The sequence below is a fragment of the Choloepus didactylus genome, chromosome 14 (genome assembly GCF_015220235.1).
Source record: "Choloepus didactylus isolate mChoDid1 chromosome 14, mChoDid1.pri, whole genome shotgun sequence".
Classification (NCBI taxonomy): Eukaryota; Metazoa; Chordata; class Mammalia; order Pilosa; family Megalonychidae; genus Choloepus; species Choloepus didactylus.
This window is the reverse complement of record NC_051320.1, coordinates 28,421,759-28,446,067: the sequence shown is the minus strand read 5'-3', so window position 1 is coordinate 28,446,067 and position 24,309 is coordinate 28,421,759. Positions and strand designations below refer to the sequence as shown.

Sequence of the window (24,309 nt, the reverse complement as noted above, 5' to 3'; positions counted from 1 at the left end):
CAGAGGCTTGAACTTCAGCTTCCAGGTACTGGCAGGCTTTCTTCCTCTGGAGTCAGTAGTCCTTCCTCCATGGTGATGCCTTTGGGCTCCTTTTGTATTTGCTTTTCTGATTTCCACTGTTTTCCAGGTTCTTGCTCCTCCTGTGTTTCTCTGACTTCTGGTTTCAGGTTTCTTCCCTTTCTAAAGGAAGTTCCCCAGTAACATGGATTAAGATCCACTTCAATTCAGTTGGGCACAGCTTAACTAAAAATTACATCTTCAAAAGGTTTTATTTACAATAACTTCACACCTGTAGGAACTTGCCTTAAGAAGAAGAACATGTCTTTTGAGGAGGTACATAAGTCAACCTACCACAAAGAGTATCCCTTTAAAAGCTACCCTTAGTTTTCTGTGATTGTTACACTATTACCATAACCCACTTTGAAAACAGAATAAAACATGGCCAAAAGTGCTGAGTTGCTTGAAGTAGTCATTCAGGCCTACTTTTAATTTTTAAGTCTGTTTAGTTTGAAATGCGTGCTAATACAGCAAAATATGGGATAGGTCTTCCAGGTTGAGTATAGCTTTGCTGTGTGGGTAAGATGTTTCCTAAGATTCAGGTCATTAACCTGCTTGGAAAGGACAAGAAAGAAAGAAAAGTAAGAAAATAAAGAAAGAAAGAAGGGAGGGAGGAGGAAGGAAAGAAGGAAAGGTTGTTTTTGATTATAGCCATTTAGAAGGCAAATTGCAAAAATAAGTATGATTTTTAAATGTAAGTACAATTTTTGCATTTATTCTTAATATTTGCTTTTAAATAAGTGTTTTGGGAAACCATTATCATAGAAAAAATTTTGTAAGTTTATTTGCAATATATCAAGACATAGTAGTTAGCTGCAGAATTTAAGCGAACAAGGATACATGCATGTATCTTCACATTCTGAAAAACAACATTCTAGGAAATATTCATAAGTGAATACACTGAGTTACTGCTGTAGATAAGTTTTTAAATTTCTTTTTATTAGAGAAGATGTAGGTTTACAGAATAGTCATGCATTAAAAAATATGGAACGTTTCACAAATTTGCATGTCATCCTTGCACAGGGGCCATGCTACTCTTCTCCGTTGTTCCAATTTTTAGTATATGTACTGCCAAAGTGAGTACTGTAGATAATTTTTGAAATGTGAAAATCTTTTTAAACAGTGTATTTCAAATGACACTGTTAATAACATTAGTTAACGGGAATCAGATGGGTAAACAGCAAATTAGCTCTAGACAGTTGGGCTGTTGTGTAAACATACAGAGTTTTATGTGAGTAATTCAAAAAATTTGATTAAGACAAGAGGTATCAGATACTTTAGAATTAAACAACTAATGGGTCACCAATAAAATATAATCACTTAGTCACTAAGCAGCTATCTTAACCTTCAAAAGAAAAGATTTAAGGAACACAAACAAAAATATGCTTCCAACTTAACCTTATCATGTAAATATTCTGAAGAGTCAGCTTTAGACAAGGGTTTCAACTCTGTGTCATTAATAACACTTTTGACCCACAGTACTCCCAGCTGGATTTAGCCTGTCTGCATTGCACTTTTAAAACAAGTTAGAAAAAGGCAAACTCTCTGTTCTTCCAGTGCCGTGTGTATATATTTTGGCTATTTCAGGATATAAGTAATGGAAAAATGCACCCTGTGTTTCATTTTTCACCATAACGAGGAACACCGTTTGACATGTGTGACAATCCCCCTAGATAAGACAAAAGCAATAAAACACAGGGCTGCAACATGAAGAAAGGAATGTTTCCAAGTTCCATTGGGCATGGATAGTTGTTTTATGATATTTTAAAACTTATTTTTGACTGACCATGCCTGAACCCAAACTTTGGAACAAGAGACACCTATAAAAACTTATTAATCAACAAATGTTCCAAGAGAACAGAAATTCCATGGCACTGTATGCGTTATAACACAAGGACGCAGGGGCAGATGTTTATGGGGAAAATGACTAACCCATTCATAAACTGCCACTGCTTACATTTCAAAGACCAAGCCAGCCTCTTTGTAACTGTAGATTATGCTTTCATTATTGATCACTGACAACTATAAAAGAATCAAAGTGTTTGCATTTCACCGTTATGGCTGGTGTATGGAGATGATAAACATACTAAATCACTCATTTTTATTAACAAGGATCCAAATCGAAGTTAAAGATGTTGTTTCATACCTGACATTTGAAACTTAAGAAATATAGGTTAAATAATTTTTAAAAAACTAAAAAAAAAAACAATTAAAAAATTGTTAGTTAACCAAGAAAATGATTTCAATAAACCAAAGAAGATGAAAGCAAACAAAGCAGACAGTATAAGGACCAAAAAAAAAGGAAAAGTCAAGAAACAACAAAAAATTCAAAAACATAAATACTACAGAAATAAAATAAGACCTATCCGTTCTGACAAGCCTGAACTTTGGTAAAATATAAGATACTCTCTGTTTGGGGTAAGAAATCTAATTACTAGAGAATAATCTAAAACAGTGATAGAGAAAGAAAGATGAGGAAAGAAATCTAAAAGTACAAACAGCAAGAGTGACAAAATTAATTTTGCACAAAGAACTCAAGAGAAAAATGCATAAGTAAAAATTATTTGCCCTACACTGATAAAAGTTTTGATCAATAAGGAAGTCATAAATTATTAGCCTTTTTGTTTCAAATAAGTTATCAAAATACGTCAAGCTATAACTGGTAGAAATGAATGGAAACATTGGGGGAAACACTGTGGGAGAATCTTATCAGAGCTCCATTAGCCTAATCCCAGCTCTATGTTTATGAATCGTACCAGCCACAAAGGTTATTAAAACACAGTTGCCAAGGCACCCAGGAGAGAAGAGTCCAGTTCCTAGGCCGAGGAAACCAATAGAGATTAGCAGCTGCTAAAGTAACACAGGTGCCAAATAAGTTCCCAGACTAGAGCAGGGCCCGGTCAGAAAGAGAGGTCTGTATTCAATAGGAAGGTTTATGAATCCTTTAAATATCTGATTATATTTTGCAATGTCACCTCTTCATCTGACCCAGGTTAACAAACTCTTTTCTTCCCAGTGCATTTTTTCCCCTCTGATTTCTGACATTAATATCCTATTTTGAATAATAGATTAAAGAGTTTTTAAAAATGTATAACCCATGGAACTTCAGATTGTGGGCAAGGGGAGTATCATCACTAAATTTGGGTCAATATCGGACCTGGTTTTCTTCCCCACTAACCTGGGTTTTAATGAAAGAATGAAGCGACCCTGGTCCGTACGCCAAGTGAGGGGTCATTTATCCCTTCCTGAATCCCGTCACTAACTCACTCACCACCTGAACTTCAGCTGTGTGAGACCTGCCTACTGAAGCCGTTTACATTTAGTCCCACTCTCTGCCTGCTCCATAACTTGCCCTTCGTGGGTTTGCCCCATCTTCCTTCATCCCTCTAGACAGCATATGTACTTATTTACTGACTTGGTTCTGATGGTGAGTGGGATAGGCTCAGTGGCACCATTTGCTCTTTCCTGGGGATGCCAAATACTGTTTCTTGACTCTAACGTGTTCTGGTGCCTTTCTACTCAAAGTGTATTCTGGGACAGCAGCATTGGCATCACATGGGAGGTTGCTAGAACTGTAGAATCGCAGGCCCCAGGCGAGACCCACTGAATCAGAATCTGTCGCTTCACAAGATCCCCAGGTGATTCATATACACATTAAAGTCTGAGAAGCCCTGCTTTAACCAGCATCACCAACCACCTTGAGGCTGCAAGATGCACACTGACTTAGTAAAGGTTCTGGTAAGAGCTGTAGTGAATAAACAACTTCATTTTTTTTTTTTTTTTACTTCACTATTTCCATTCTTATTTTTCCATGGAGCCTCCTGCCACATAATATTTATCAACGTCCTTAGCACTTAGGATCTGTGGGAGCACACTCTGAGAAATGCTGGTCGAATGGACATAACATGATGAGAGAAAATAAATCACTAATTAGGCACTTCTTTGGATTTCAGTTTCCTCACCTATGCAATGGGGATAAAACTGGAGCTATGAATGTCAAAGGGTAGTTTGGAGGAAAAGATGAAATAGATGTGAAAGCACTTTGAAAATGCAAGAATTGGGGAAATTTTTCTTCATTTATTAATATACTTCAATATTCTGGGTGCCTACTGTCCTAGGCCTGCACTAGGTGTGGGGGTTACAGCTATGAGAAAAGCAAACATGATTCTTACTTCTATGGAGTTATAACTCAGTTAATGTGAATTAAGCATTAGCATCTATACCAAAAATCTAGGCACTGATGTCTCTGGGATAATAAATTGCTAAAGGAATTCCCTCAGTATTATTGTAAGTCAAAATCATTTCTTTAATTAGCATAATGCTTTCTCAAAACCATAAGTGAGGGGTCGTACTGGTGATAATAACATTAGCATTTATAGAGAACTTATTAGTTTTGCTTGACCAATGGCATGCTGGTGAGTCAGCCTCAGAGGCTGGTGCTGACGTAGAGAGTTGGTCAATTTCTGTGGTGTCAGTTCTCGCATATGGCTGATTTCAAGCTACCGTTGAATGTGGGGTTGGGAAAGATTGGCAGAATCAGGAAAGATGTATAGTATCAGTGCTTGTGAGCCAGTACACCTTGTGAGCCAGCTCCCACACATCATGACATTTGCCATTCTAAGTATTTCACATAAAGTAAATCATAGCTACCCTATGAGAAAGTAACTATGATATTCCACCGTTTATAGATGAGGAGACCCTAGGGCCCCTTTCCTTAACCAACTTTGCTATGCTATGGCCTGGTACTTTCCTGGAAAACTCTGATGTAATTCCTTAGGTTAGTGTCAGCCAGATTTACCCTATTCATTCATCATTCATTCATTCAATAATTATAGAGAGTAGTCAATAACAGTGAACACACTTTGGCTGAGGAGCTCATGGGAGCTCCGCAGGAGTGAAGATATTTGTGTGGAAACTGAAAAAAAAAAAAAAAGAAAGAAAGAAAGAAAGAAAGAAATTTTGGGTGTTAGCTGCATATCGTAGGACAGCCACAACTAAAGTCCCTTGCATTATTGTAGGACAGCCACAACTAAAGTCCCTTGCATTGGCATTCCAGATAAGCTGAGATTTGGCCAAAACTGCCGATCAGTGACTGGGCTGAGAGAATATGACAGAAGTTCAAGCAAGTACATGGATATGTGGGAGTAATTCCTGAATCTGAATGGTGACAATATCACCCTGGATTAAGCTGAAGTTATTCTAGTGGGCTTCTGGTTAGGATAGGTTTGTCTGCAATAGCCAAAAAACCCAAACTACTTATGACTTTTTAAAAATGAAATACACTAAAGTTTATTTCTCTCTGACATAAAGTCTAGAGGTGAGTAGTACAGAACTAACGCAGCCGTTCTGCTCCACCACCTGAGGATGTGGCAGCTGGCGTGTCCTCACTGTTCAAAGTGTTAGCATGCATACTCTACACCATTTGTCTGTTAAATAAGTCTTCTGGAAGCTGCCACAGAACACTTTTGCTTATATCCCAAGTGACTACACTTTCCTTTAAGAAAGGTTGGGAACTACAGTTCTTACTCCTGCACCTGTGGGCTCAGCTCAACATTCTATTGTTCTATTGTTCTGAAGAATGGGCCAACAGATGTCAACCAGCAATCTCTGCCACAGTTTATAAGGGAAAATTATAAAATTGTACATGCTGTGAGGAGAGGGCAGGTTCTAACGGGGAGGCCATTTCTAATGTCAGTTACTTCACCCAGTGGGGGAAGGAATAACTCTCAGAGCAGGCACATTCCATGGGAGGGTAGCCTTAGATAAACAGCAGAGAGGATGGTGGTCAATCTAGTCTTTGAATGGTGCCAATATCTACAAGGGTTTGCCTAAGATGTTATGCAGATTTTAAGTAAAGAACCAGTCTTCAGGATGTATAATAGAAACTAGTTGATGACATATTCTGAGCAAGGTCTTTTTCTTTCTGGAGGTCTATGGGGATGGGAAACATTTGAAAGCCCTCACCCCAAGAGCAAGCACTTTTCTTGAAAGCCAAATTATTTAGTTTTATGGCCCTTTCTATGTTTAACTCTCTTTTTGTTTTACTCAAGAATTAACTACAGTTTCTTTTTTAATATTTTATCCCCTGTCTTAGCTGTGAGCCAGTCATTGAATAAAGGGTTTTTGCTTACCTTAGGTCAGAATGTGTAAAGAATGAAGCAGAGTCCACCTAAGGCCAACATCGTAGAGGTAGCCATTTTTACTCTAATTGCAGATTTGGTAATGCTTGGTCCATCACTCCCTCTTTTTCCTGCTGGTAGAACTTCTAGAGCTAACATTACAAGTTTAGAATGTGTGTGTTTTAAGGAAGGCTACATTACCTCACTGTGAGTTTATGGCTTCCACAGTATATTGCATACACGTGAACTCACAGACTCTTTCTTTCTCCTGACCCTTTGTGCACTCCCTGAATTCAGTGGTTGCTAGAGTGAACAAATGAAGTGAACAGAACAGGAGAGTTCCCTGCTCCAACACACATCTGTTAGCAAACAGAAATGTCTCTCTCCAAATGCTGCATTTGTTTCCCTATCCCAATAGCCTGAAAGTAGAAGTGAGCAACCTTCAGAGGTGGCTTTACTTTCAGAAAAGTTCACTTCTGAAGATTGAGAAACACAGCAACAATTATTTTGATCTCATAAAATGTGACTTTGAATTTTCTATCTTTTAGGTCCACTGCTGTTAAGGGATCATGCAATTGCTCAAAATGAAGCTTGAAATAATTCTTAGGATAGTGTTTAACAAGATCACACAAACAATCATAATGGGAGATTTATATGAGGAACTCAGTAACCGGAGACATTTGACACAAAGTCCATTTTTGTATGGCCAGAGCTGTATTTACTATAGTTATAAGACACACAGAAAAGCAATCTGATTACCTAAATAACTTTTCATTGGTTTTTAGAAAATATGTCAGAGTCTTTGGAACTTAAATATTTCTTTGACACAAAGTGAGAGGCTGCTCTTTATTTGGAGTTTTATTAAAGTGAAAGTTTAAACGCACTTGCAAAAACAGAGAAGTATTTTTCTTAGTCATCTCCTAATTGATTCGTGAGTTATAGACTTTTTCTTTCTGCTTCAAGCTTTTTTTCCCACAAGCTGATGCATCTAGGCCTAAGAGAGTACAGTGTCTAAAGGAAAAGGCCATGGAGAAAGTGTTGGTTCCGATAAATGCAGTCCCAGGGAAGCCAAACAAAGGATAAGCTGAGGCCCTGAGCCTCAGTGGGTAGGAGCCTGGAGCGGGTAGGAAAAACATTGTTTTTCAGGACACATACATTACAGTACAAGACTAGATATTTAGAAGAGATGGTTTGCATGCCTTTCTGTAATTGGAATACATTGGATGGGGAGAAAAATTACAAAATAATGTGGAAAAATTCCTTCATTTGATTACCACTAGATGGCAGTAAATGATAATAGTTATTGGGAAATATATTTGGATGTTATTAATAGTTACATTATGGATATATTTGGGCTGTTCTGAGTCTTGACATAGGAAAAAAATACCCTGAATGCACTCTTGCCTCCTTTACAGTTTTAGCAATAATCCAGATTAAATATAAAAGGCATTTTTTTTTTCCTTCTCCAAGAACAACTCCAATCTCATCTTAGTCTTTTGCATTTCACCCAATTTCTCTACTCTCCATTTTGGTCCTCTCATGTCATAATCTTTCACATATATATACCTTAATATATATGGCTTTCAAATATAAATTTCTAAAGTTTTTGAGGCCAGCTCATCCATTTTTTGTGCTGCCATCAGTGCCTAGCCAAATGCTTTGCACATGGAGGGTTCAATAAATATTGAAACTTTTAAATGTGTATTTTATTAGGGGTTTTATTTTTATTTTTTATTTTTTGTCTTATATGAAAAAAGCCCATTGCGTTTGTTTTCTAACTGTTGATCTTGTTCTCAAAGAGTTCATTATATTCCTAAGGGTAGAGATGGTGTTATATTTTCACATTCTCTTCAGGAAGTAGAACAGTGGAATTTTAGAATCTTGGAATGTCAGCACTGAAAGGTGCCTTAATGGTTACATAGTTCAACTCAGTCATTTTTCAGATGAAGAAACTAAGGTCCAGAAAGGTTAATAATTTGCCCAGGGTCAACCAGCCGATTATGACAGCCTTGGAAAAAGAATCAAGATGGCCTGCGGGCCAGTTTTTTCTTTCCTCTTTAAGGTCCCAGGCCCAAGTATACAAAAGGTGCTGGCAGAAGAACTCGGTCCTCTTCAGGCTGGAGAGGGGGGTAAGGGGCTGGGCGAGCATCCCGACGACCTTCATCTTGCTTCGCCAGGTCCCGTGGCTGTGAAGCAGAGTGAAATGTGTCAATGGTCCCGCACAGGCTCTCTGCGCCCGGTAGTTAGGGGCAGGACAGTCAGACAAGCGGGGGACGAAGGCAGGCTCTCTGAGCCACTGAAGCAACACCCCTGCAAAGGGTGGGTGTGGGCCTCCGAAGATCGCTGCCCACAGGAAGAAAGATCTGTCATCAATCCTGATCTCAAACGGATGGGAGAGGGGAAGGGAGTTCGCGATTTTGAACCCCTGAATCTGCCGGTGCCCCAGCCTGTCACTGCTAACGTCAGGGGGCGGGGGAGGGCGGCGCCTGCGTAGGAGCGGCCTGCGCCTGCGCGCGCGGCGGGGCGCGCGGGGAGCCGTCCTCGCTGTCTGCCCGCCCTTCAGGCCTGGTTCTCGCGTGGTCACAATCCAGCAATCACTCCGGGGTCGGAGGCGGGCCGCAGGAATGAACGTTCCCTAACGTTCTGGTGGGGAGGGCCACGGGCCCGCACTCCCTGACTCTCTCGGAGGCTAACTGAAAGCGCGGAGAGCCGGGGCACCCGAAGTAGGGCGCCTCGGAACGTGGGGTGTGCGCTCATTGGCCGGGGGGGGGTGCTGTGCGAGGCAGGGGCGCTTGCACCAGGGGTCCCAGTCGATCAACCCTGCTTTACTTCCTCCCAGACCCAGCTTGTTTCGGGGTTACAGCCATTTACTCTGTGCTTTGAAAGTATGGGGTCTGCTGCTCAAGTTAAGAAAAAAGAGAGAGAGATATATGAGTGGGAGAGAGAGGAGGGAAGGGAGGGAGGGAGGAAACTTTCCTAAGCTTAAGAAATCTGCAAGATTTAAGCGACGAGGTCCTTTGTGGGAACTCCATTTCCCTCACATTATCCACTTTTTCGATAGCCAGTTCTTATCTGTGGGGCATCTCCGAGGTGGCAGTACTGTGCGAGACACCGTACTAAGCTGAATAAGGCTGACGTGGTTCCTTCCCTCATGGAGGTTAACCTTTAGAAGGGAAGATAGACCTGGGGTAGAAGAAAAAGGAGTCACAGGATCCCATGTGTCACAGTGGTATGCTGGAGCCTGCTGGCCTGGGATTCCCAGAAGCAGTTGTTAGATTTTCAGGAATTTTGCAAGCCAGTTGTTAAACACAGTCATGCTTTGAAATCAGTTCCGATGGAATACTGAGAGCACTGAAACCAGCAAATGGCACAAACCAGCTCTCCCCTGACTGCCCAGGTTGTTAAGCCTTTACCAGTACACCATCGGGATATGCGTATGACATCTTTGCTGTCAAACAGGGGTAAGTAGATCCAACTACCAACAGGGAGGGGAGCCAAGGCATTTGGCACTGGGGATGTGTAGTCACCACTTGTCGCCTTCTCTCCATTAGTAATCCGTGCAGAGCGGGCCTAGGTCCGTCAGGTGGCCTGTTGGGGGATGGGGGAAGGGGGTTGGGAAGGCATCTTCTGTGTGACATCACATCTTTCCTGAGTGGAAACATTTTGGACGCCATTGGATGTTTGATCAGTTTAAGTAAATACCCCAAAGTAGCTTCCCAAACTTTAGACATAATCCTTCTGCCATCAGAATTTTTGCTTTATCCTAGCAATAACATTTTCTTTAAATGACTTGCTTTAGTCACATAAATAAAAGCATTTAAAGGAAACTTTAAATACTACTGTTAATAAAAAATCAACATTTTTTGTAAATAAAAGAAAGTGATCATAAAAATAAATGCAAAGGAAACAATGCTACTAACTTCCAGCTCGAAGACTGAGGTCTGCTCAAAGATTAAACATCTGCTGGTGTGAAAGGCATACAAGTACCATCCTGCAACATTCCTGTTGAGATCATCAGAATAATTGAACTCCATTTAAAATGGAAATAACTTCACCAATGTGTGATTTGACAGTGTTTAATATCTTATCTGAGTTTCACTAAACATTATCTTATCACCAAGAATCATCATCACCATCACCCCGACATTTACTGAGCACATCATGTGTGCCAGGCCCTGTTCTAAGTAACTTCCAGTTCTCTACAGTAATTGGATGTTAATGGAGCTCTCCTTTGTTCAGTCTCTGACAGTTCTCTGGGGCACTGGGTTGGCATGGGGCAGTGTTACTTTGGTCTTTTTCTATTCATGATGCTTGTTCTGCTTTGCTAATGCAGCCATTATGCAAAATTCCAGAAATGGATTGGCTTTTATAAAGAGGGTTTATTAGGTTAAAAATTTACAGTTCTAAGGCCATAAACGTGTTCAAATTAATGCATCAACAAGAAGATACCTTCATTGAAGAAAGGCCAACGGTGTCCAGAAAACCTCTGTTAATTGGGAAGGCATCTGCTCCAGGGTTCTGGTTTCAAAATGGCTTTCTCCAAAATGTCTCTGGGCTTGTCTCTCTTAGCTTCTCCAGAGCAAACTCTAGGCTAGCATCTCTTAGCCTAAGCATCTCCAAACGTCCTTCTGTCCCCATATCCAGGCATCTCTAAGCATTAGCATCAGCAAATGTCTGGGCCTGTGTGGCTCTTTTTAAAGGACTCCAGTAAACCAGTCAAGACCCATGTTGAATGGGTGGGGCCACACCTCCATGAAAATAATCTTATCAGTTGTATCACCTACAGTTGGGTGAGTCACATCTCCATGGAAACAACCTAATCCAAATATCCCACAAGATTGGATTAAAAGATCATGGCTCTTTTTGGGGGACATAATACATCCAAATCAGCACAATGCTGTACCTGAGTTTATTTCGATAGACCTTGAAGGCAAACACAATTCACCACTGTGATAATTATCTTCTAATGAGCACACAACAAATCCTTCAAATTAACTGATACACATTTCTAATAAACATAACTTCATCCTTATAACTCATTGTTGTAAGTGCAATGAAAAATTTTATTTCTCTAGAAAATTAAAATAAATTTTTGACTGACTGATTCATTCATTCAAAAAATGTTCATTGGGCATAGAAGATTAGCTTCCCTAGCTGATAGCCAAGCCAGAGGTTCTAAAGTTCTCTCACCTAGGCTGCAGCATAGAAAATAAGGTTGACATCAGCTATCTGAAATAGGATTTGCTTAAGGGGCAGAAGGAAGGCCAGGTTCTAAATTTCATGATTAACAGACTTGATTTCTAAGAGGGACAGATAAATAAAAAGAAGTCCATTTCCTCCTTGCCAGGATAAGAGGAAAGCAAGATCTTTCTGTGACTAATCCCCACTCACTGGACAGGCAGACATTATTCATCATCTCCACTGCCAGGCCCAGGCCCTGCCTTCTTGGACAAGCCAAAGCTATGGATTAGGGGTAGGGGCTGGCCTGAGAGCCATAAATAAAGGACTGGAGATGACAATGGTAATGAACAGAGATCCTAGAGCTGTTCCAGATCAGACCCCTGCCTACCGGGACCTCAAAGAGTATCCGTAAATGAATGGACTACAATAATGACCATTTCCTCCACTTTTCTTTTTACCCAATTTAAGATCTCCTCTAGTGCTTCCCTGACAGACGGCCATTTAGCCCCCTGTGCAGGCAGTCTTAGAAAGATGCTCCAGGTTTTAACCTTATATGTGCTTTCCATATCTCTACCCCAGTTAGCCTTCTGTGTTAACACAGAATTCTTCCTTTTTAGATTTATAAGTTGAAAGAATACTAGAATGTGTTCTATTATCTCATTCTTTCTCATTGCTCTATACACATGTTAATTTCCACTGATATGTTTTCTTGAGACATTCTTTCTAGAACTTTCCACACCTTGGTTGTCTTCCTGTGGCTACAGTCTCAATTATTAATGTGTCCCTTAAAAGACTTGGATGCAGTAATGCAGGAGCTTTTATGGCTAGGATCTCACTACATCTAGAGAGGAGAGTGGACTGTTCTGTGTCTCATCACTATGGGATACAGGATAGAGACATTACAAGAAGGAGAGTAAGTAAGCACATAATACCCAGGAAAGTCAGCCGTTTACTAGGGAGGAAGCCAAGACAGTGTGCGGCTGGAAAAACTTTTTAGACACCTCTAGTCAGAAGCCAATATTTTTTTCTTTAGAATAAAACAAAGTATGTTTTCTATGACAAAATGGCAATTTCAGTGCAGAATGTGTGTTGTTTTGATTTAGTTTGAAGTTCTCATAGTTGGTCATGTGTCTTTTATAGTACTGAATAAACTGCACTTGGTAAATTACAAGATGGAAGCAATTTTATTATTTTTTAAATCCGACCCTACAAATCTACTCTGTGGACTCATTTCTTTTCACCTATTGACTGAAACCTTCTAGTCACTTTTAGACAATAAAATGTTCAGCCCCATCTGCTATCAAAACTAAGGATTCTCATCTAATTTCAAATATTTCCCTCTCCTAGTCTGGCTTGCCTTGGTCTTGGAAGCCTGCAGTGTAAAGAGGAATACATCAGCACTTGCCCTCCTCTCTTTGCCATCTTTCTTGTCAATCCTTTCTTCCATATTCATTATGATGTATCTGACTCTTGCAGGATGGGGAGGAGATGGCTTGCTTGACTGGTGCAGTGTCATCTAGCATTGGTGTCCCCTGGGCATGGCAGACATCCAGACCAGGCTCTTCAGGGATACTCTTCTGGGTCCTGAGGTTCCTCTGCTTGGGACTTCTCACTGTGGTTGCCTGATGGGTGAAATCTCCTCCACTGGTCACATTTGCTTCCCTATCACATGTCCAGCCATGCCTGGCTTAGGTTTTCTCCTCTCTGGCAGGAAACTCTCTTGGGAGGGGCCTTGACAAGATAGGTAGTAGCTGACTGCCTTCTCTAGGGTCTACATCTGGCCCATAGGATGTATATACCTTTTCCCACCATTGGTGGAGATGCAGCTTGCTCACTACCTTGACCTCTGGAACTTTGGAAGGATTCAAGTGGTGGTTCTCAATGGGGGCAGAGAACAGGGACCAGGGACATTTAGTTTCCACAACTGGGGTAGAGGTGGGGGTTGTTACTTGCATCTAGTGAGTAGGATGCCAAACATCCTACAATGCACGAGACAGGCTCCCACAACAAATAATTATTTGGCTCCAAATGTCAACAGTCCTGAGGTTAGAAAACCCTGGTTTAGAGGAGCAGTATTCAGAGCTCCATAAAATTCTTTAATACCCAATTTAGCTGTGCTCTAGAATTTCCAGAAGGTCTACCCTATATATCTCTGGTCACACTGAACATGGATCTAGATATGAGATTATAAAATACCCTCAAAACGTGTTCTAGCTACCCATATTGATGTCCCTCAACCTTGAAACATTTCTCATTAAGGGACCTTTGCTCATTCTTAAACTACCTCCTTATTTTGCATTTCTGAAAGTCCAGCCAGCATCACATCTGAAAATAGGAAGATTAGTCAGCATTTCATCTGAAAGTGGGAAGATTAGTCACCAACCAAAAATGAGCATTTCTTGGGTATTTGCTTTTAAGGCTAAGGGCTTAATCACTAATCACAGTTGAATTCTGAAAGACATTACATTTAAAAGTAGGGCATAAAGCCATTTGTGGGCAGATAGTCAGCAATCCTGGGCACTGAACTGTGCTAATAGCAACGGGGGTGCAAAGGAGGTGCAAGGTTCTGTTCCAGGAGTCAGGGTGATCACACTTTAGCTGGGGACACTGACATTTCTTTCCATTTAATATAACTTGACAGGAAGGTTGGGAATTAATCATATTTCATAAATGGGTATGCAAAGAATTGTTCTATTTCTTTATCTTATAAATCTAATTATTGTCAACTTCACTTTTATTTCAGGTGTTACCAGATAATCAGTAGACCCTGACCTGCAGAACGGGATGGATTTGGCAATGCCACAGGGCAGTGGGTGCATGATGGGCTATCTGAGGAAAAGATGTTAGAGTGGAAAGAGAATGCATTTTGTGCAGCTGCAATCATAGAATCAATTTTGGCAAAAAATATGTAAATAGAGCAGTGGAGCATAAACACAATGAAGGAAATGGACAGGGTGAAACCTTGCAGAGGTTAGAGTAAACACAGCTTGTTTAAGAACCAGAGATGGTCCTTGTAACTTCAGCTCTTGTGGGTGCAAACAGCTTATATATGATAGCAGTGCAAAAGGCTAATGTATGATAGCTTATGTATGGTAACTTCCTTACCTTGAGTAAACAGGAAATCACAACCAAAGAATGCCCCGTAAAGCAGAGTAACCCTGATCTGTATCGATGGCACACCCTGTGGATAGCTCCCTGGATTTACACAGAAATACTCTGGAGTTTGAACAGTAAAAAGCTAAATCTGTTTATCTCAGCATAGTATCTTCGAGTGTTAAGACAAAATTAAGGAAATAACTTATGGTAACAGTAAAGGTCCTGAGTGTAATGTTTATAACATAAAATGTCCTTCCTCAGAAAATGTTGAGAACTGTGTTGCTGTAAACATTTAAAATAACACAGAGATATTCTGAAGATGAAAAGTTGAGTGGATCCTGCTCTTCCCTAACACCTTTGGCTTGGTGTGGTAGCCCATGTCTAGCAAGTCAATGTTAATCGAAGTTGAGAACCCTCTCTAAAACTATATGCATGCCTGGATGTTTCAGAGATTCACGTTTTGGCCCAAATGAAGAACTGACCTTTATTCAGAAATGGGATCATTGAACATTTGCCCTGAAACTCTGCTCCGAGTCTTTGTTCGGGGAAGCTATAGCCCTCCGTATTAGAGCATGCCTTGGAAAATGTGTTTCATGGGGCCCCTAAAACTTCAGAGGGGAAAACTAGACGGGATCCCAAAGATGTCCTGACATTTGCTCGGGGCCGAGCAGATAGGAAGTGAGCAGGGCAGCTCTGGCACCTGAGCCTCTGATTCTAGAGTCAGGGTTAGGTCCCCTGCACCCAGAACACTGACGGTCCCAGGCAGCCCTGCTCACATGCCCACATCAGTCAGAGATGTTCTCCTGGGTCAATATAATAATTGAAACCAGTTTACATGTGTAAACTGGGCCTAAGGATATTCAACCGAAAGGAAGGAATGTCAGTCCACATGTATGCATTTTTCTGAAAGCCTCAGAGAAGTGGCCCAATTTCCCAGAATATACTCTTCCATGCAGCCAAGTATCACTTTAGTCTTCAGTATTTGGGTACCTTGTGCAAAGAAAATATGTTGGTTCTTAAAGAAGCACAAATGATACTCAGACCAACTAAAGTACAATTAAAAAAAAACCAACCCTACAGATCATCCAGCATTGGCATGTAGTGAAACTTTCTCTCACTGTAACGTCAGGCTGTTCTCTAACCTTTGTAAGACTCAATTACCTAGTCTGTGAAAGGGATAAAAATAGCACCTTCCTTGTTGGGAATGCAGATTTTTGAATCCTGTCCTTAGAGATTGAGCAGTTGGGGCAGCGACCCAAGAAACTGCATTTTTGGCAAGTTGGTGGATTGAATTGTGCACCCCAGGTTCAACATGTTGTTGGTCTTGATCTGCATTCTGGTGAGTATGGACCCAATGTAAATAAGATGCTACTTCAGTTAAGGTAATCGGGTTGGGCTTTAAATCTGGATTACTGGAGTCCTTTATAACCAGACTGAAAGTCAAACAGAGGTTCCTCTGGGAACCTAGAGGAGAAAGGAGATGACATTGCCGTGTGCATTGCTACGCAGCAGAAAAGCCAAAGACCCAAGATCACCAGCAGCCAGCCCCAGAATGCAACAGTCTCCAGGGAGAAGACTTGCTGACACCTTGATTTTGGACATCTTCTAGCCTCAAATCTGTGAGCCAATACATTCTCATTGTTTAAGCCAACACATTCTATGGTGTTTGTTTTAGCAGCCAGGAAACTAATACAGCCAGCTTCCCAAGTGCTTCTGATGCATAGCCCAAAGTTGGGAACCATTGATTATGATATTATGAAACTCCTATCTTGGGAAAATAAAAGACATTTATATTTGACTTTAACCCAAATCAGGCCACACCTTGGGAGAGTATTAATTTCATTCAAGAAAGATTTAAATTCTGCATGCATAATCTTATAGGCTGAGATTAAGAAGGAAAAAGGCAGCAAATTCATTGGTTGCTGAGAGGATTTTCACAAATAATTTGTGTACTTAGAAGAGTGCTTGGTATATAGTAAGTGCTTAATAAATCTTAGTAATTATTTTTAGTATTGAGCAGAAATTGTGTTGATTAGGAAAACAGTAAGTGATCTTTAAAGTGGGGAGTAATCAACTCTTTATGTGAGCAAAATATCTTTTAGAAATCTATTAAAATATCAAAGCATATTAAAACTTTATCCAATAAGCTAACTTCTCCCATGATCCCACTGAGCAATTTCAGACAGCCCTCTTCCATCTCTCACCTTCCCCTTTCCTATTTAGAACTGATATTCATAATCCTTTTTTCCTATGAAAAACAGACTTAAAAGTTATCTGGAAGAGGCATATGTTCTCATTCAAAGAAACTGGAGTTGGAAAAATACTTTAGATCATTTAGTCCATCTTTTGGCAAATGTTAGTGAGCATTTTGAGATGCAGACCAGTAAAACCTGCATATCTATAATCAACTTCCCATAAACTTCTCCTATCTTGCACATTTCTACAGTATATGATGTATCTGAAACACACACGATGGTTTGAAGGTAAAAAATGTTTGATTAAGATTGTTTCATTTCCCTAATTGCATAGCTCATTAGCTTTTCAGTGGAGTTCTTGGTCTTCCTTAACAAGCCTTTGCATCTTGCAGGCATCAACCCACCTCTTCCCTGAGACAGAGTGACACTTCTCACCAGATGCAAATGCCCAGGTCACCTTTGGCAATGCCAGTCATGGGCTGGGTCATTAATGCAAGACTACTTTATGACCCTGCTCAATTATTTTAACCCTTTCTTCTTCTTCTCCCTGTGTCCTTTAGCTACAGCCACTATAACTCATTATTATAAATCATGGTTATTTGCCCAGCAACCCATCTTACAAAACCGAAAAAAAAAAAAAAAAAAAAGAATAAGAAGCTGTGAGCTCTGAGGGCTCAGGCCTAGCTTAGCATGTCGGCTGTTGATGAATCTTTATGGAAGTCTTATCTTATATTTTCAACAGCAAAACTTGGGTTCTGTTTTACTGAAGCTGTTTATATATCTAATCAGAGTAGATCAGGAAACGTGGTTGACAGCACCGGGGCTGCCTAAGAAACATAATATTTGCGGGCCGGCATTAACACGCCCTCTCGGCTTGGAGGCGTGATCAATGAAGTGTGCTTGAGGCTCTGTTTAGATTAAGGGAAATAATGCACTGGTGGCCACATCCATCTTGAACAAACCACTTTCCCTCACTTGGGCGGCTGTGAACGGCTTTCCAATAAAACCCAGGACAGGACTAAACACAACCAACGCTTCACATGCCCGTCACTTGGGGGATGGATAGGGCTGGGGAGAGCTCGGCTTCTGGCCTGCCGCGAAGGAGGATGGTCCAGTGAGCAGAGCAAGCTGCATGCAGCCCTGCCACCATGGAGCTGTGTGGCCTTTGGCAAGTTATTTTATCTCTCTGAGCCCATGGTTTCATCATTTGTAAAATGGGGATTACAAAAACACTTCACTCAGAGAGGTTTTGGGAAAATGAAATGCTAATTCCTACACAGCACGTAACACAGCACTAAGAAACTGACACTGGGCCCTGGAATTTTAGGTGGATTTGACTAATGATTTAAGATTAAATTCTAAATATACTGAAAATGCTTCTTGAGGCATTTTTATTTTTTAGATTCCTAGGGTTGGCATAACAAAGTCCCACAAACTAGTTGGCTTAAACAGCAGAAAATGTGTTCTCTCATATTCTAGAGTCCAGAAGTCTGAAATCAAGGTAGGGCAGGGCCCTGCTCCCTCGGAAAGTTCTGGGGGGACGGCGTTTCCTTCCTGGCCTCTGGTGGCCCCGGGCGTTCCTTAGGGTGAGACAGCATCGCTCCAATCTCCTCTTCCCCCTCCCTCACATGGCTGTCCTCTGTGTGTGTCTCTGTGTCCTCTTCTCATAAGGAAACCAGTAATTTCCTAATCCAGTGCGACCTCATCTTAATTCAACTAAGTACATCTGCAAAGATCCAATTTCCAAATAAGGCCACATTCTGAGGTCCAGGTGGACTTAAATTGTAAAGGAGACATTATTCAACCCATGACGAGGTCCCTTCAGGAATTCATTCAGGGTTTCCCATCTCACAGCATCTGCTTTAGTTTCCTTTCTAGCCATACTATAAGCTCCAGTGTCTCTGGAAATTAAGGGACTGTACATTTGTAGCAGAGGCATGCTTACAGGTTCACAGACAGTTTAACGATTTACCTTCTGCTCTTGACAAAATATAAAGAACCTTTGTGGGTACAAGCAAAACTTTTCATGGACATTTTTGTACCATGTGGTCCCAGCAATTTGGAACGTAGGGCAGTAAATTCCAGGCTCATTTAACATTGTTTCACAAAGTGCTTGCCCCAGAGTTGGAAAAGGGTACTTAAGAACATGGCTTCCTTGGCTGGCTTTCGCTCCATGGTATGAAATATGGCCTCAAAGAAAACTTTGTTATTTCCATTTCAAGGTCCTTTTGTGAGGGAAGAAACTGGGTAGTCAATGGTGGAATGCTACCTTTCCAAGATTTATTAGGAGTCTTGAAGGGCTCAGTAAACTAGGAAGGTAGCATTTGTATCCTACGGCACTCAAGACTGATTTAATTTCATGTCACTTCTGGAACTGCAACCACAATATGAGCTGCCACTTTATAAATTGCTCCTTGGAGCAGCTGACCTTGCAGGTGGGGGAGTTAAAAGGGGTGGAAACCTGGAGGGGTTGGAAGATTGAGGATTGGTACAGAGTGCAGATACATTTCACCAAAGTACTGCAATTCTCATTTGTCCCTGATTTCACCCCAAAGACCTCTTTTTTCCCTTGGGATTGTCTCTTGCTTAAGATACTCATTTTTTTTTTTTTTTTTTTTTTTTTTTTTTCCCAGAAGGGTATCAGGTGAGCTAGTGAGGGAGAAACTAAATTATGCCACCATAGTGTGTAAGGTCTTTTGGATTTTCAAAGATATTTTTCTTCAAAATTCTTCCCATGAGAAACTCAGAATAAACTAAGTAAAGCCTAATTTACGTCTCTTCCCATAATAGAATCCCTGATGTGAAATGTTAAAACAAACTGATGTCACTAAGAAAACAAAGCTAATACTCAAAAGCACTGAATTCTTACAGGAGCTAGAAAATTTGGTTTCATGGCATGAATTAAGTCATGCCTTAAAATGAGCAAGCAACAGACAATGTTCCTGGAAGGAAACCATAAACTGAGTATCAGGATAAATCTCCTGATGCTGGCTGCTGATTTTTGGTTCCACTGAAATGGAGGGTCATGTATGGGGGTGGTGGAAGCCTGTTCCCTTTTGTCCTTTGAAATTATACTGGACCATGCATTGCGGACAATGTGAAGATAATCTTACCTTGGTGATAGGATGGTCACGATAGTTGGAGCGGTATTTCCATGTCTCATAACACGTATGTGGGGTTAAACAAAAAAATCTTCTCAGGAGAAATGTGATCTAAAAAGACAGATAAAAAAAGCAAAATTATCAAACAAAGTAACATGGGTTTCTCATGATTTTCATATTTGATGTACAACCTGTAATATGAGTTTCTTGTTATGATTTTCATGTTTGATATATAACCTCTCAGTCCATTGCATTCATTCCATTCATTATAATTCATCACCTAATACTGATCTGTAGTCACACAGTGTGATAATGTGAAGCTGTACATACCCCAGAAAAACGTGCTCTTAAATTTAATCCATTCCTGCAGGTGTGAACCCATTGTACCTAAGACTTTTGATGAGGTTACTTCAGTTAAGGTGTGGCTCAGCCCAATCAGCCTGGGTCTTAATCCTGTTACTGGAGTCCTTTATAGGCAGGGTGAAACTCAGAGAAAAAGCCATGAAAGCAAGAAGCAGAAATTCAACGGAACTAGGAAGAGAAGGGAGAGACCAGGAGACTTGGCTGTGAGATGTGCCTTGCCATGTGACAAGCTAAGGACCAAAGATCAGCAGCCAGCCAACCTCAAAATGCCAGCCTTTGAGAAGAAAGCATTGCCTTGATGATGCCTTGATTTGGACTTTCTTTGAGATTCAAAACCACAAGCAAATAAATTTCCAATGCTTAACACACCCCCTTTCATGGTGTTCGCTTGAGCAGCCTAGGAAACTAAAACACACAGGTTCAATATTTTATAAAGAAATATGTTCTTTGTGTTAAACACATTTAAGATATTTAGACAGATGGCTAGGCTGTAATTTGTGAATACTTATCTTTGCCCAAACCAATGCTGGGTAAAAATATGTATTGGTCCCCAAGTGTTCAACAATCTCTCCTTTCTCCCTCCCTCTCCCCTTCCCTCCCTCCCTCCCCTTTGCTTTGGGTTGCTGTTTTAAGCTTCCTGGTACTGATTACATTACTCAGGCTTGGTCCTGCCCTCTGTGAGGGAGGTGAAGGGTGGCTGATGGCCAGCCTCCTGTCCTCTCCTCTGCTCCATCAGGGTCACAAAGCCAGTGGTGCTCCCATATTACTCGGCACCTCCAATCCAAGCAAAATGAACCTCTTGGACATATCTGGAGAGAGTGGACATATTTGGAGAGAGTGGCTTGTTATCCCCAAATGTTAGCATTTAGTTCATCCATACGTTTGCCAGACATGTACTGAGCACCAACTGTATGCCAGACATACAGTGTGCCAGGCTCTGTGATGCACAATGCACATGTGTTAGTGACACAGATGAGCAAGCTGTCACCCTGCTCTCAGGCAGCTCCATCTACTGGGGTAAAGTCAAGTTCAAAGTTTCGTCCTGAAGGGATGTGCTGGCTGAGCACAGAATGGAGAGTCTGGGAGGGCTTCACAGAGTTGGTGGCACTTGAGATGAATATTGACTGGTGAGTAGGTTTCTTCAAGACTTAGAAGAAAGACAGCCAGGAAGAGAAAGCAATACGGGTAAAGTTGCTGAGCTATGAAAGGGCCAAAAATATTCCGGGAAAGGGGAGAAAGTATTGTGGCTGAAGCACAAGACATGGCAGTCAGTGGTCTCCAGAATGAGAGAGAGTGAGCTTAGGACGAGGTTTCTAACAGCTGGAGCTGAGATGGTGTCCTCAAAGCTACCCGGAAATGGCCATAGGAGTGGAGAAGAGGGATGGAATTTGGAAGGTATTTGTGATCAGTTGGGGGAGGGGGGTGGTAAGTGAGAAGGAGTGGGTGAGGATAAACAGATTTTCTAGTTGGAAAGGCTAGGTGGGTGATCACCCGGTTGTACTAAATAATTGCTTGAAGTAAGGGAAAAGATCCATAATGATAGATTTCAGGTGCTGTGGCATTTGGACAGGAGAGAGATTAGGTACAGGAAAGCTTTTCCTGAGACCATTTTAAACCTCCTTTCAAATAAGTGCCTACTCAGGAAACCACTCCAACAACATGGAAAAGCAGAGTGTGTCAAACTCCACAAGCTAAGTTAATTTTGAAAAAGAATTTTGAAAATACTTATGCACTATTTTTCAAATTCAATTGTATCATTTACATCTAAATTCCAAAATAAGCTTCACTCTCTGACCCTGAGAAAATTCATCTTCAATTAAACTTTAAAATATGCAATTTTATTTTTCATCTGATGGATAAGTTTTTTATTTGACAAGGATCTAAAGAAAAAACAATCTGTTCAAAGTCAGAATAACATGGAATATTCAGAGCTCATCCTCATCTAAAAAGTTCTTTATAAGAGGTACCTCAATTTTTTTCCAGAATATTTTTACTTTATCAGATCTAACAGGTTAAATAGGCAATAAATTACTGCTTTAAATGTGAAATTCCACCTGGATCAAATTACACTCGTGTGCATGAGTCTGCCTGTGATAACACCCAGACATTTCCACAGCCAGCATCGTTCCCTGTTATCAACCTTACAGATATTAATTATACAAAACAAGAGCCAAATTTCTTATAAGTGACCATTTGCTAAGTGGGAATAAAAGTAAAGGTAGTACATAGAATCAGAAATGAACCAAAACTAACCTCAATGAGTGTTGCTATGGACTCATTTAAGTTAAATGAATTTATCTGGGTGAGCTATGCCACAAAGCATCCCATGAAAAGGGAAAACATGGAACTCTTGAAAACAGTTCCTAGTTGTGAAAATAATCAAATAAAAATATTTGCATAAATCAGTGTTTTAAACATTTTAAACTCAAGTGTTATAAATAACTACACATTATAAAAAATAATATTAAAATATTATAAAACCTTTGTGTAAGTCAGCATTTTAATCCGAATGTTATAAAAATTAGCTTGCAGTAATACTGTGGTAAAAAATTTCTCTCCAATTGTGAAAGAAATTATAAGTATTTTAAGTATGTTGTATTGTATTTTATGTAATCATTAATAAAACTAATATTAACATGGTTCCTAACTCTCAGGGATAGGGTAAAGAGTTCATTATAACCTGCTATATTAAAGTCAGAATATTTGGACATTTGGAAATGGGTTTGAAATTTTGTTCCAGTTGTGCATTTTCCTCACCTATGCATAGTCCATTGAAAGGAAAACTATAACACCTAGTACAAGTCCATTATAACACAATAAGGAAGGTCAGAAACTCGGCTTTGATTTTTGGGGAGTCAGTACATTTGAATAAAAGTTAAATTTAACTACTTTACATGTTGCTTCATTGGCCTTTTGTAGGTGAAAAAGAAGATTGTGCAGTGGAGAATCATATAAAATAGAAATTTTCATATTTCCATCAGCAGTTTTGGAGTTTTACCCATAGAAGTCTAAGGTTAAATATATAAAACTAGACAGAATATATTGTTTTAAAAAATAGGTTTTGAAAGATCTAAATCATCTTGATTTGAAGCCTTGCAGAAAAAGAGCTTTCATGGCTTTTGGTAACAGTTTAGACTCTACTGTTGAAGTACATGTTTCCTGGATTTGTTGGACAATTTCCAATAATGCAGATTCACAGAAAATATATTTTTTAAGGTTAAATTTGAAAATATATGAATGTAATATAGGAGATAAAAACAGATATTCCTAGTTTAATTTTGTGAATGCCATAATAAATTATTAATCAAATATTTTTAAGGAGTTACTTTTTTTTAGGTACTAAGAACTAATCCTGTAGTTTATTGTATAAAAAGTTGGAAGCTTCTGTCAGGTGCCATTCACTGTCAGATACTAATGGAAAATAAGGTTTTATTGTTATAATAATATATAAATGAATGTTAATTATATGTGTGTGTGTGTGTGTGTGTGTGTGTGTGTGTGTGGATAAGATTTTCCTTTTTTGTTTTCTTCTTTTATGTTTTCAATCATTATGTTTATTTTATAGTCCCTTAATATTATTCTCTTAACTCAAAATCTTGGGGTACTAATACTTCTGTTTTTCATGACTGGTAACACCTCTGCTTTCTGCAAAATAACTTTATGTAGTTTTAAATTTTTGTGAGCTCAGATTCAGTGGAGATTTTTTTTCCTGTGAATGTTCTGTTTTGCTACAGATCTGTGGAGAGCCGTCTCCCGGGACGGGCATAGCGCATGCGCTGTAAACCTGCTCCAGAGTCCCCCCGCCCATCGAATGAGCCAAGATGGCGCCCATATCCTGCTTCCGCTTATGACGTGCACACTCACTATTCCTATCTGCCAATTGAGTGCATATGCGCGGCGCTAGATCATTGGTTATGAGTAGAGTACTTAAGAGTTTGCCCAAGCGAACCTCGGGGAGACAGCCCACTAGGAGCCGTACCTGACGGCCACATCGAGGCTGCTCTCCCGCGAGGCACTCTGCCCCGCGTGGAAACCTGTAACAGAGAATGCTTATCTAGCTTCAGTAAAGACTTGCTCTCGCAACCGCCGTGTGGCTCGAGTCGTGAGTTCCAGCCAGGGCAGTTTGCGTGGTCTGCATCTCTCTCTCTCTCATCCCTTGTTTCTCCCCTCGCCGGCCGGGGAACAGGGGTCGAGCGG

The 24,309-nt window shown here is 40.3% G+C and overlaps 1 non-coding gene across 1 annotated transcript; it reads right to left on the bottom strand.

Annotated features, from left to right (window-relative positions):
• Positions 1-1,035: 1,035 nt before the first annotated feature.
• On the bottom strand, positions 1,036-1,141 carry LOC119509697. The gene has a single exon (XR_005211760.1). It is a non-coding gene; the product is annotated as a U6 spliceosomal RNA (small nuclear RNA).
• Between the last annotated feature and the right edge of the window lie 23,168 nt (positions 1,142-24,309).